Genomic DNA, 14,526 nt, shown 5'->3' on the forward strand with positions numbered 1-14,526 from the left:
CCCCTTCCCCTAGATGGCAGGTAGTCCAATACATGTTAAAGTATATGTTAAATATAATATACACACATATTTATACGTTATCTTGCTGTACAAGAAAGATCAGATTTAGAAAGAGGGTAAAAATAACCTGAGAAGAAAAAACAAAAATGCAAGCAAACAATAACAGAAAGAGTGGTATGTTATGTTGTGGTCCACACTCATTTCCCAGTATTCTTTCTCTGGGTGTAACTGGTTCTGTTCATTACAAATCAATTGGAACTGATTTGGATCCTCTCATTGTTGAAAAGAGCCATATCCATCAGAATTGATCATCATATAGTATTGTTGTTAAAGTGTATAATGATCTCCTAGTTCTGCTCATTTCACTTAGCATCAGTTCATGTAAGTCTCTCCAAGCCTCTCTGTATTCATCCTGTTGGTCATTTCTTACAAAACAATAATATTCCATAACATTCATATACCACATTTTACCCAACCATTCTCCAATTGATGGACATCTAGTCAGTTTCCAGTTTCTTGACACTACAAAAAGGGCTGCCACAAACATTTTTGTACATGTGGGTCCCTTTCCTTGCTTTAATATCTCTTTGGGATATAAGCCCAGTAGAAACACTGCTGGATCAAAGGTTTGATAACTTTTGATATCTTTTTGGGTATAATCTTTTTGGGATATAAGCCCAGTAGAAACACTGCTGGATCAAAGGTTTGATAACTTTTGATATCTTTTTGGGTATAATTCCAAATTGCTCTCCAGAATGGTTGGATCTGTTCACAACTCCACCAACAATGCATCAGTGTCCCAGTTTCTCTACATCCCCTCAATATTTGTCATTATATTTTCCTGTTATCTTAGCCAATCTGTCAGGTGTGTACTGGTATCTCAGAGTTGTCTTAATTTGCATTTCTCTGATCAATAATGATTTGGAACACCTTATCATTTGACTAGAAATAGTTTTAATTTTTCATCTGAAAATTATCTATTCATATCCTCTGATATCAATTGGAGAATGGCTTGATTTCTTAGGAGAATTAGTTTTTAAGATTATCCTAGGTCATTTACAATGGAACTATATAATTTAGGTCTGTCCCTATATCCCATGTATTTGATTATTTATTTTCAAAACACATGCATAGTTTTCAACATTCACCCTTCCAAAATCTGTGTTCCAAATATTTTTTCTCCCTTCCTTCCCTTCACCCCCTCCTCTACACAACAAATAATCCAATATATGTTAAATATGTGCAGTTCTTTTATACATATTTTTTGCAATTACCATGCTGCACAAGAAAATCAGATCAAAAAGGAAAAAAGATCCCAAAATGCAAGCAAATAACAACAAAAAAGTGAAAATACTATGTTGTGATCCACACTCAATTCTCACAATCCTCTCTCTGGGGTACAGATGGATCTTTCCATCACAAGACCATTGCAAGTGACCTGAATCACCTCTTTGTTGAAAAAAGCAACATCCTCAGAACTGAATATTGTATAATCTTGTTGTTGCAGTGTACAGTGATCTCCTGGTTCTGCTCATTTCACTTAGCATCAGTTCATTTAAGTCCCTCCAGGGCTTTCTGAAATCATTCTGCTAATTGTTTCTTATGGAACAATAATATTCCATAGCACTCAAAAACTATAAGTTATTCAGCCCTCAACTGATGAGCATCCATTAAGTTTACAGTTCCTTGTCACTACAAAAAGGGCTGCTATAAATATTTTTGCACATGTGGGACCTTTTTCCTTTTTTTATGATCTCTTTGGAATACAGGTCCAGTAGAGACACTGCTGGATCAAAGGGTATATATCATGGATACGTTAAGAAAAGAATTTACAGTTCCAATAGTGCAGTAATGAATAGAACCAGCTACACCTAGTGAAAGAACTCTGGGAAATGAGTGTGAATCACTACATAGAATTCCCAATCCCTCTATTTTTGTCCGCCTGTATTTTTTATTTCCTTCACAGGTTAATTGTACACTATTTCAAAGTCCGATTCTTCTTGTGCACCAAAAGATATATACATGTATACATATATTGTATTTAACATATACTTTAACATATTCAACATGTATTGGTCTATCTGTCATCTGGGGGAGGGTGTAGGAGGAAAGAGGGGAAAAATTGAAACAAAAGGTTTTGCAATTGTCAATGCTGAAAAATTACCTATGTATATACCTTGAAAATAAAAAGCTATAAAAAAGAATTTAAAGATATGGGATATGGGAATAACCAATAACAAAACAACATCATAAAAACATGAAATTGTTTACATTTTGAAAACTAGAAAACATTTATTACTGAGTAAGAATCATCCTTAATCTGTTGTTTATGGTTAGAGCATCAGTCTGTTAAAAGAAAGTTAAAAATAATTGATTCCTTCAAGGTCTGGAATGTTGAAGAATATCTTAAATGAGGTCCTTAATCATTCATTTGACAAAGATTTATTAAGAATCTGCTAAGTGGTGTTACTACTGGGCTTATATCCTAAAGACATTTTAAAGAAGGGAAAAGGACCTATATGTGCAAGAATGTTTGTGGCAGCCCTCTTTGTAGTGGCCAGAAACTGGAAACTGAGTAGATGTCCATCAACTGGAGAATGGCTGAATAAATTGTGGTATATGTATATTATGGAATATTATTGTTCTGTAAGAAATGACCAGCAGGATGATTTCAGAAAGGCCTGGAAGAGACTTACATGAACTGATGCTGAGTGAAATGAGCAGGACCAGGAGATCATTATATACTTCAACAACAAGACTATATGATGATCAATTCTGATGGACGTGACTCTCTTCAACAATGAGATGAACCAAATCAGTTCCAATAGAGCAGTAATGAATTGAACCAGCTACACCCAGGGAAAGAACTCTGAGAGATGACTATGAACTACTACATAGAATTCCCAATCCCTCTATTTTTGTCCGCCTGCATTTTTGATTTCCTTCACAGGTTAATTGTACACTATTTCAAAGTATGATTCTTTTTGTACAGCAAAATAACTGTATGGACATGTATACATATTTTGTATTTAACTTATACTTTAACATATTTAACATGTATTGGTCAACCTGCCATCTGGGGGAGGGGATAGGGAGGAGGGGAAAAATTGGAACAAAAGGTTTTGCAATTGTCAGTGTTGAAAAATTACCCATTATCTTGTAAATAAAAAGCAATAATAAAACAAATTGCATCTAGGAAAAAAAAGAATCTGCTAAGTGCCAGGTAGTGCTAAACACTGCAAAACAAAAAGAAGCAAAAGATAGTTCTTATCCTCAAGGAGTTCATACTATAATGGGGAGACAGCATTTAAATAAATATATAAAAGGAAAGCTCTATATAGAATAGGAATTAAATAACATAAGCAAGGAACTGGAATTAAGAAGAATTGGGAAAGATGTGATAGGAAGTAGGATTTTAGTTGGGACTAAAAGATAACTAAGTAGTACACTGGGTTTGAAGTTAGGGAGAATTGAGTTCAAATCCAGTTTCAGACACTTATTAGTTGTGTGATCCTGGGCAAGTCATTTAAATCTATTTCTTTCAATTTCCTTATGTGTAAAATGAGCTAGAGAAGGAAATATCAAAAAAAAAAAATTCTTGTATCCTTGCAAAAAAAAAAAAAAAAGAAAAAAAAAACCCAAATGGGGTCATGAAGGGTTAGAAATAACTGAAAAGACTGAATGACAATAGAAAGAAAACAAGAAGGTTAATAGAAGAAAAAACATTCCAGGATTGGAAGATAGAAAGAATCCATAGAGCCAAGAGGTGGACTGTCTTATTTGTGGAATAACCAAGAAAGTTTGTATCATTGGTTTGAAAAGTAAGAAGAGTGGAGTCTAATCATACACATATGGAGGATTTATGGATAAATAATGTCTTTTGTTCTGATGTATAGAGTATATCATCAGTGTATCAAACTCTTTGACAGATATTGCAAATGGACAGAGTTAAAACCTGAAGGGAGAAGGAGGAAGGGAGCAGGCTGAATTTCCTTTAGGAAATTACAAAGTTCTGCTAATGATCTTGAGCTTCTTTCTCAAACATAGGTTCATTTTTTTGAAACATATTTTTTTGGTGAATGGTCATAAGTCATTTAATCCTAGAAACTCTGAAGACTTAAAGTGAAGACATTAAAAAAAAGCAATGAAGAATCATATTTTATTGCTATTTGGTGGAGTTTTTTTGTACTCAATACTTTTTCTTAATATATTTTCAGAAACCTTTAAAATTCTAAGTAATTGAAAGGGTTGATTTTGGCTCTTATGGTGATTGACATTCTCTTTGTTTGGTTAATAATCCTCCACTTAATTACAGTTTTTATCTGATTTTATTTCCTTCTCATATTCTTTATTGATATGATCTTTCATAATCTGATCGTATCAATTTTATCTAGGGCTTTCAATATCTTTCATTTTAAGCATCTCCATTGCATTCAAGTCTGCTTTTTTAGATTCCTGTATATATTCTTTCTATGTGTTAAAATCTCAATGAATCTCTGATCTCATTACAGTGTGTATCCACTCCAACACTGTCTATCTCAACCTCTACACCATTGTTCATCTTCTGCAATTAATGTCCATATTTTTCCCCAAATCCTCAATAGGTTTATCTATATGTATATATATATATATATCTGTAAGATTCTTTGGATTCTAATACATAGCTTAGCTATTAATATTCCCGTTATATAAGCAAACCATCTCCTTTTTTATCATATATTTCTCAGATGAAATATTTTATGAAAATTCTTGTAAGCAGGCCATGATGGACAAGAAACAGACAATTATGCCCATCATGCATTTTTCTATTGTCCTTTGAAATAATCATTTACTAAATTGGTTAATAGGTCATTACATTTGTCCAATAGAATGTAAACTCATTGAGCTCAAGGATTGATAGATTCTTTATGTATTTATAGTGCCTGGCATTAATACTTTGAACATAGTAAGCACTTAAATGGAGAGTTTATGAAACTGCAACAACTCTTTTTTAAAATCTTTTTTTATTATAGCTTTTTATTTACAAGACTTATATATGGGTAATTTTTCAGCATTGACAATTGCAAAACCTTTTGTTCCAATTTTTCCCCTCTTTCCCCCCCTCCCCTCCCCCAGATGGCAGGTTGACCAATACATGTTAAATATAACTGCAACATCTCTTAAGAAATTTAGAAGCATGGCTAACCCTGACAAAATATTTCCAGAAGTTCATGCAGGAAGTGACATGCAGGAAGAATGTGAGATTCCAAAGAATTTTGGGGAAAAAAAGTCATATATAGTTTTTCTACCTTAACAAGAATCCTAAAAAAAAAATCATTATCAATTATTCAACTATTTTCATTCTTTCTCATGGTTATAATATTTTTTTTGTGAAAAGTGTATCTTCACATAGGAAAAGAAAGGAAAAAAAACATATCAAAGTACTCAAATGGTAGATGCAAAGACTTCACTGGGTAGGCATTATGTATTGTACCTGAGATCTCTCTTGGTGAGGGAAATAGGTACACTAGAAGTCATGACTGTTTTTTCATGACTTTAAGGCTTAGGTCTATGGACTTAGGTATGAGTCATTTAAATATTTTTCTGTAGTTGTTCAGCTAAATAAAAGCTATTTTATGTGAATAAAAAAATCTAATAATATGGTGCTTGTACAGGGAACTATATTTTCTTAGAGAAGAGTTTAAAAAGTCAAATTCTGACATTTCCCAGGGCAGAGTAAGGGGACTTGAAGAGGTAGATACCAAACAAATGTTGCAATTATTGAGAAGTCTTTGAGCATGAACATGATCTGCTTGAACTTAGAGTGGTCAAAAATGGATATTGACATAGTCTTATTTTTTCATTTTTCCCACTTACTTTTAAAAAAATAAATTATTATTTTTTAAAATAAACATTGTTTTAGGAATCATTTTGGGAGAGAAAAATTAGAACAAGAGCAAAAAAAACCATGGGAGAGAAAAAAAAAAGAAAAAAGAAGTAAACATAGCATATGCAAATTTACATTCAATCTCCATAATTCTTTTTTTGGATACAGATGGCATTTTCTATCCAAAGTTTATTGGTGTTCCTTGGATCACTGAACTACTGAGAAGAGCCAAGCCTTTCACTGATAATCATCACACATTCTTGCTATAACTGTGTACATGTATTCCTGGTTCTCCTTGTTTTTCTCAGTATCAGTTCATGTAAATCTTCCAGGATTTTCTAAAATCAGTTTGTTCATCATTTTTTATAGAACAATAATATTTCATTTCCTTAATATACCACAACTTATTCATCCAATTGATGGTCATCTACTCATTTTCCAATTCTTTGCTACCCCAAAAAAGAGCTGCTACAAATTTTTGCACATGCAGGTCCTTTTTTTCCCTCCTTTATGATTTCCTTGGAATACAGACCCAATAGTGGCACTGCTGGGTCAAAGGGTATGCACAGTTCTATAGCCCTTTGGGCACAGTTCCAAATTGCTCTCCAGAATGGCTGGACCCATTCACAGTTCCACCAACCATGTATTAGTATCCCAGTTTTCCCACATCCCCACCAACATTTATCATTATCTTTTCCTGTCATCTTAACCTGAGAGGTGTGAAGTGGTACCTAAGAGTTGTTTTAATTTGCATTTCTTTAATCAATGGTGATTTAGAGTATTTTTTCATTAGATTATATGTGGTTTTAATTTCCTCATCTGAAAATTGTCTGTTCATATTCTTTGACCATTTACAATTAGGGAATGACTTGTATTCTTATATTTGACATAGTTCTTTATATATTTGAGAAATAAAACCTTTATCAGTAACACTGGCTGTGAATATTTTCCTCAGCTTGGTGCTTTCCTTTTAATCTTGTTTCTCTTGGTTTTGTTTGTGAAAAATGCTTTTAATTTAATGTGATCAAAGTTGTTCATTTTGTCTTTCATACTGTTCTCTAGTTTTTCTTTGGTGATAAATTTCTCCCTTCTCCAAAGATCTGATAGGTAAATTATCCCTTACTCTTCTAATTTGCTTATAGTATCACCCTTTATCCCTAAATTATGTACCCATTTTGATCTTATTTTGGTAAGGGGTATGAGATGTGGGTCTATGCTAAGCTTCTGAGATATTATTTTCTAGTTGTGTGTGTGTGTGTGTGTGTGTGTGTGTGTGAAATAGTGATTTCTTCTCTCAGAAGTTGTAGTTAAGGGGTTTATCAAATACTAGATTACTATAGGCATTGATTATTGTACCATGTGTATCTAACCTATCCACTGATCCACCATCTATTTCTTCCCCACTAACAAATGGTTTTGATGATTGTTGCTTTATAATACAGTTTTAGGTTTGGTATTGCTAAGCCATCATCCTTTGGATTTTTTTCATTAATTCCCTTGATATTTTTGACCTTTTGTTCTTTTAGATGAATTTTGTTATTATTTTTTTCTAGTTCTATGAAATAACTTTTTGGCAGTTTGATTGGTATGACACTGAACAAGTGTCCAAGTTGTTGAACAAGTAGACCAATCTAGGCAGAACTATCATTTTTATTTTATTAGCTTGGTTTACCCATGAGTTACTGATGTTTTTCCAGTTGTCTAGATATGACTTTATTTGTGTGCGAAGTGTTTTTTAATTGTATTTATATAGTTTCTGCTTTTGTCTTGGCAGGGAGACACCCAAATATTTTATTTTGTCTACAGTTATTTTAAATGGAATTTCTCTTTCTATATCTTATTGCTGGATTTTTTCATTAATATATAGAAATGCTGATGATTTGTGTGGGTTTATTTTATATCCTGCTACTTTGCTAATGCTGTTAATTGTTTCAAGTAGGCTTTGGGATGATTTTCTAGAATTCTCTAAATATATCATCATATCATCTGCAAAGAGTGATAGTTTTATCTCTTCATTGACTATTCTAATTTGTTTAATTTCTTTTTCTTTTCTTATTGCTAAAAGCAACATTTATAGTACAATATTGAATAAGGTAATAATGGGCATACTTGTTTCATCCCTGATCATATTGGGAATGTATCCAGCTTTTTTCCATTACATATGATGCTTGCTGTTGGTTTTAGATAGATACTGCTTGTTATTTTAAGGAAAACTCCCTTTATCCCTTTGTTCTCTAGTGTTTTTAATAGAAATGGGTGCTGTATTTTGTCAAAAGCATTTTCTGCATCTATTGAAATTATCATATGATTTAGTATTGATATGGTCAATTATAGCAATAGTTTTCCTGATATTGAACCAGTCCTACATTCCCAGCATAAATCCCATTTAGTTATAGTGTATTATCTTCCTAAGTGGCTGTAATCTTTTTGCTAATATTTTATTTAAAAATTTTACATCAATGTTCATTAGGAAAATTGTTCTGTAATTTTTCTTCTCTGTTTTAGCTCTTCCTGGTTTAGGTATCAGTACCATATTTATGTCATAGAAGGAATTTAGCAGGACTCCTTCTTTACCCATTTTTCCAAATAGTTTACAGAGCACTGTAATTAATTGTTCTTTAAATGTTTGATGGAATTCACTTGTAAATCCATCTGACCCAGGAGATTTTTTCTTAGGAAGTTCAATGGTGGCTTGTTCAAGTACTTTTTCTAAAATGGGACTATATAAGTAATTTATTTCCTTTCCTGTTAATCTGGACAATTTATATTTTTGTAAATATTCATCCATTTCAATTAGATTGTCAGATTTGCTGCCATACAATTGGGCAAAATAGTTACTATTGCTTTAATTTCTTTTTCATTGGTAGTAATTTCACCCTTTTCATTTTTTTATGCTAGTACTTCCCCCCCCCCTTTTTTTTTCCTAATCAAATTAACCAAAGGCTTATCTATTTTGTTGTTTTTTCCCCCATGAAACCAACTCTTAGTTTTATTAATTAGTTCAATAGTTTTCTTAGTTTCAATTTTATTAATCTTTCCTTTGAGTTTCAGAATTTCTAAAATTTAGTATTAATTGGGGGTTTAAATTTTTTTTTCCAGCTTTTTTAATTGCATTCCCAATTCATGGATCTCCCCTTTCTCTATTTTATGCAAACAAATATTTAGAGATATAAAATTTCTCCTAAGAACTGTTTTGGCTGCATTCCATAGATTTTGTTATGTTGTCTCATTATAGACATTCTCTTGGATGAAATCATGGATTGTTTGTGTAATGTGTTGTTTGACCTACTCATTATTTAGAATTAGATTATTTAATTTCCAGTTGGTTTTTAATCTATCTTTCTCTGGATTTCATTGTACATAATTTTTATTGGATCATGATATGAGAAGGAAGCATTTACTATTTCTGCATTGCTGCATTTGATTGTGAGGTTTTTGTGCCCTAATACATGGTCAATTTTTGTGTGGGTGCCATGTACTGCTGAGAAAAAAAGTGTATCTGTTCCTATTTAATTTTCTCCAGAGGTCTATCATATTTAGATTTTCTAGGATTCTATTACCCTCCCTAGTTTCTTTCTTGTTTATTTTGTGGTTAGAAGGGAACCCGAGAGGGGAAGGTTGAGGTTCTTCTCTAATACAGTTTTGTTGTCTATTTTCTCTAGGAATTTGGGTGCTTAATATTTTCTCTAGGAATTTGAGTGCTATCACTTGGTGCATATACATTTAGTATCATTACTACTTCATTGTTTATGTACCCTTTAACAAGATGTACTTTCCTTCTTTATCTCATTTAGTTTAATTTTTGCTGTATCTGAGATCAGAAAGACTACTCCTGCTTTTTTTTTTTTTTTTTTTTTGCTTCAGCTGAAACATAATAAATTCTGCTCCAGAAGAATCTTACCTTTTACTCTGTATATATCTCTTTACCTTTACTCTATATGTAACTCTCTATGTCAAATATGTTTCTTGTAAACAATATATTGTAGGATTCTGTTTTTTAATCCACTATGCTATTAACTTTTGTTTTATGGGAGAGTTCATTCCATTAGTAGCTCTATATTTCTCTTCATCATGTTTTTTTCTCCTGTATATACTTTTCTTCTCTTTTCCCACCCTGTTCCTCTTTAGTAGTGTTTTGTTTTTTAACCCACCCCACCCACTACCTGCCATATCTTTTATTACTTCTCCCCTGCTTCTCTTACCCCTTTCTCCTAGTGTTTTTGCCCCTCCCTTTTCTTTCCTCTTTCTCTTCCTACTTCTTTATAGGGTAAGATAAATTTCTATACCCAAGTGAATGATTAAGTTATTCCCTCTTTGAACTAAAACTGATGAGATTAAGCTTCAGACAATGTTCATCCCTCCCCCTTCTTTCCCTCTATTGTAATAGGTCTTTTGTGCCTTTTTATGTGATCTAATTTGTTCCATTATACCTCTCCTTTCCTCTTTTCTCAGTACAGTCCTTTCCCCACTCCTTAATGTCTTTTTCTTTGATATCATCACATCAGAATCTATTCACCACCACACTCCAGTTCATGTGATGTGCCTCAATAACATATACAGTTCTTAAGAATTGCAAGTATAATTTTCCTATCTAGGGATGTAGAACAGTTTAGCCCTTAAATAATATATATTTTTTTCTGTTTACCTTTCTATGCTTTTCTTGAATCTTGTGTTTGAAGATTAAATTTTCTCTTTAGTTCTGTTTTTTTTTTTCAATAGAAATGATTGAAAGTTACGTATTTAATTGAAGATCCATTTCCTCCCCTGAAAGATGATGCTCAGTCTCATTGGTTAGTTAATTCTTAGTTGTAATTTTTGGTTGTAACCTCAGGTCCTTTGGCTTCTGGAATTTGGTGTTGCAGGCCCTCCAATCCTTTGCTGTAGATGCTACCAGATCTTGGGTATCTTTTATGAGCATTTCCAAGAAGACTCTTTGGGCTTGAAACCAATTCATATCACTCTTTCAGATTTCTTCTGTGGACATTTTATCCTTATTTGAACTGGTGCTTTGGTAGCTTTCTATGGCCAAGATTCTTTTGTTTCTTGCTTATTTTCTTTCTTTTTCTTTTTGTATTTCCTTTTTTTCCCAAATCACTACAGATCAATATGCTTTTGATTATTGATTGCCTTTGTGTTTTATAATGGTATTTAGATCTTATTTTGCAATTCAAGAATTGATTTTCTGGAAAAAATTTCTATATATCCTTTATAATTTTGAACTCATGCACATGCAGGCCAAAAAAGGAGAATATGAGCAGAACTATTCTTAGACCAGCCTTTTCCATTTATTCAACTGAACAAATTTCTGCCAACTATATTAACTGGACTGGAGGAGATGGTCTTTCCAAGAAGGAAGAAATTCTCCTAGGATTTTTATAGGAAAAACTCTCTTACTATTAAATGTGAGAATGGTTCATTTCAAATAATGTAATCCAGTCAACTGGAAAAAAAACTGCATAACAATGGGTCCCAGATGGCATCAACCTCATTATCTTTCATTTTAGCAATTCTTGAAAAATGTCATAGTCTCTGGGCTATAGATGATATTCTTTTAACATCTTTATAGACTCAGACAGCTGATTCTTATGAAACCATGACAACTGCTTAGGTTGGGAAAGTACTTGACACAAGTACCCTATCTGAGTGATAGTCCTTGTTAAGTACTTGTGTTCAGCTAAAATCAGTGAGGGTTGGTTGCATTTATATTAGGGATCAGTGAGGGAAATCAATTGTGCAGAATCCATGAAGTGCTATCATTTATTAGATCTATTTACTTTAATTATAGCATTGGATACTTGCTTTATTTTAATCTCTCTTTTCAGCGTCAGAGGAGAAAGACATAAAAGAAGAAAGATTTAAATTTCTAGCAAGGCTTTTGGAATCACATCCATAATCAACAGATATCTCCCAAAAAGGATTTTCTGAACATCTGAGGAGAGCACATCACAGTGATAAGATCTGCTTGACCTTAGATTGGTCAAAGATAAATGGATATTGACATAGTCTTACTTTTCCATTTTGCTCTTTTTAGATTTACCTGAACATAATTCCTAGATTTCTGGGTAGAATTCTACTAATAATCTCTATTATAATTCCAATGTAGGGTTGGATACTGCTTTTATATCAATCTCTGTTTTCAGCACAGCAGCACAGAGACATGAAAGGAGAAAAAAAGCTTTTTTATTTGTAGCAAGGTTTTTAGAATTACATCTGTAATCAACAAGTATCTTCCAAGAAAGATTTTCTGAACATCTAAGGCTAGCACATCACAGGGCTAGGTTTTATGCTGAACAAACCAGTATAAACTGCTAATTTACTCAAGAATTTCATAGAAAGAGCTTATTAATAATTACTGATTATTCTCTCATAGTTTTGAAAACAAGAGTGAGGAGGTATCAGAATGGATGTGATAAGATCTAGTTTTAGGAAAATCTTACTGTTTGATTTAAAGGATCATTACCTTCAAATTGAATTTTTTTGTGGACAGAGTTTTATTTATATTATAATTATTGATAGTTGGTATACATTTATTACTCATATGGCATGTGTACATATATGTATGTATGTATTTTATATGTATATGTGTATGTGTATATATATGAATCTATCTCCCTATCTATATATGACCTTAATGTTTGTAACATTTTAACAAATATTTTCTCAGTTTTTGCTCACAAAAGCCATGGGAGGCAAATGCTTTTATTATTCTCATTTTACAAGATGAGAAAACTTAGCCAAATAAGTCAAGTGACTTGCTAAGGTTACTCCTGACTATGACTACAGCATTCTCTCCATTCACTGTGCCATCTAGCTGTCCACATTTTCCTGAAGACCCATGCCCGAGTCAATGAAACAACAGAAATACAAGTATGTATATAATAGTTTCCCAAAGTACAGAAGCTCTTTAATTATTTAAATTTTGACTTTGAATTACACGAAGAAGAAAAAAAAATCTAGCCTCTTTAGAGAGGCGGGTTGCATAGTACATATATTGTGATGACAGTCATAGTCTTGAGACGGGAATCAAGATCACTTGATACAAATGTTTATATTTCCCCAATATTCATTTTTATCACACCTGCTTATTTCCATCTACAATGCACAAGTTTTTCTGTCACAATAACTCTAAGAGGTAATTTGTACAAGTATTCTAATCCATACTGTGTAGCTTAAGAAATCTGAAGATCAGAGAATTTATAGGACTTGCTCATGGTTATACTTTGTCTCTGTTTTTGACTTTTTGTGTCTCTCTGTCTGTCTCTGTCTCTTTCTCTGTCTCTCTCTGTTGTCTCTTTTTCTCTCCCTCTGTCTCTTTCTGTCTTACAGAGTGACTGAATCAGAATTTGAACCAACATCTCTTTCAAATACAATATTCAGCTTAAAAATGGTATATTTTTAAAGGAAACATAAATTTATTAGAGAAAAAGAGACTTAGAATTATTTGCATTTTAATATATTTAATTTTTTAGATGTAATTACAAAACTATAATTGGTAATTTCTGAAATATGTAGAAGGGAGGAAGAACTTAATATTCTATTGGGGGAAGTAGTGAACAAATAAATCAAGATAAAATTTAATAAGGGAGAGAGTACTGACAACCAAAGGAAATTGGGAAAAAATTTCTGTAGGAGGTACTTGAAACCAAAACCTTGAAGATACCTAAAGATCTGGAGAGTTAGATAGGACCTGCTCTGTTTTGTCTCCTAGGCATTTTGGTGGCCCCCTACTACTGGTGACTTAATATACTGTTGCTGGATTTAGTATGGAAAACCAATCAGCTTTAGTCTAATTGAAGATCAGGAGTTTCCAAGTTTAGGGGATTTACCAAGTCAAATAATTATGTAAAAAAAAATCAGGAATTGGAAAGAAATTATTTTTGAATGAAGAAGCATTTTGAGAATTAAATAAGATAACATGTAAATTACTTTGCAAACTTAAATCACTATATAAAGTTATTGTTGTTATCATCATTTTTATCAAAATGATAAAAGGGAGAAAAGGAGAATCAAGTATTATGATGATGAAGTAAGAAGAGAAAATAAATGAAAAGTTTGAGAAACTGATCACAAATCTGGTATAAAGCACTTATATAGTTGTGATAGTGTGATAGAAGTCTTTATTTATTTAAATATCTGATGTAGTTCTCTTTATGACTACAACTTCCATTCTTGGACAGATGTTAATTGAGTAAGATTTCTAAAATAGAAAGGACGGTGATATTGAGGTCAAGTTACATTCATTTAATAGAGTTTATGAAAGAGAAGGGAAAGGTCATACAGATGATGACATGCACTCCTTATTTTTGAAGAGCAAATGTTAAGAGGTTCAGAGAAAGGATAAGTAATATTCAGTGGACTGGAAATCTATTGGGGATAACTGAAAGAAAGTTTTCAAGAATGAAAAATTCTAAGATGAAAACAGAAATGATGGGGAAATAAAAGGTTAAAAAATAGAAATTATATCTCACTATGAAGAGGTGGACATAACTCTCCAAGGATTTCTATGTCTTTTCAAGACATAGAAAATGAAAACCAGGACACACAATTGAAGATGAATACAAAAGTCATGGACTGGTCTCATAAATGTCAAGGATACTTAAGTCCAGAATGAATTAATAGTAAAGGTAAAATCTAAGGATGATAGAATTTGTTTTCATTTT

Source organism: Sarcophilus harrisii, chromosome 1 (genome assembly GCF_902635505.1).
Source record: "Sarcophilus harrisii chromosome 1, mSarHar1.11, whole genome shotgun sequence".
NCBI classification, from domain to species: Eukaryota; Metazoa; Chordata; class Mammalia; order Dasyuromorphia; family Dasyuridae; genus Sarcophilus; species Sarcophilus harrisii.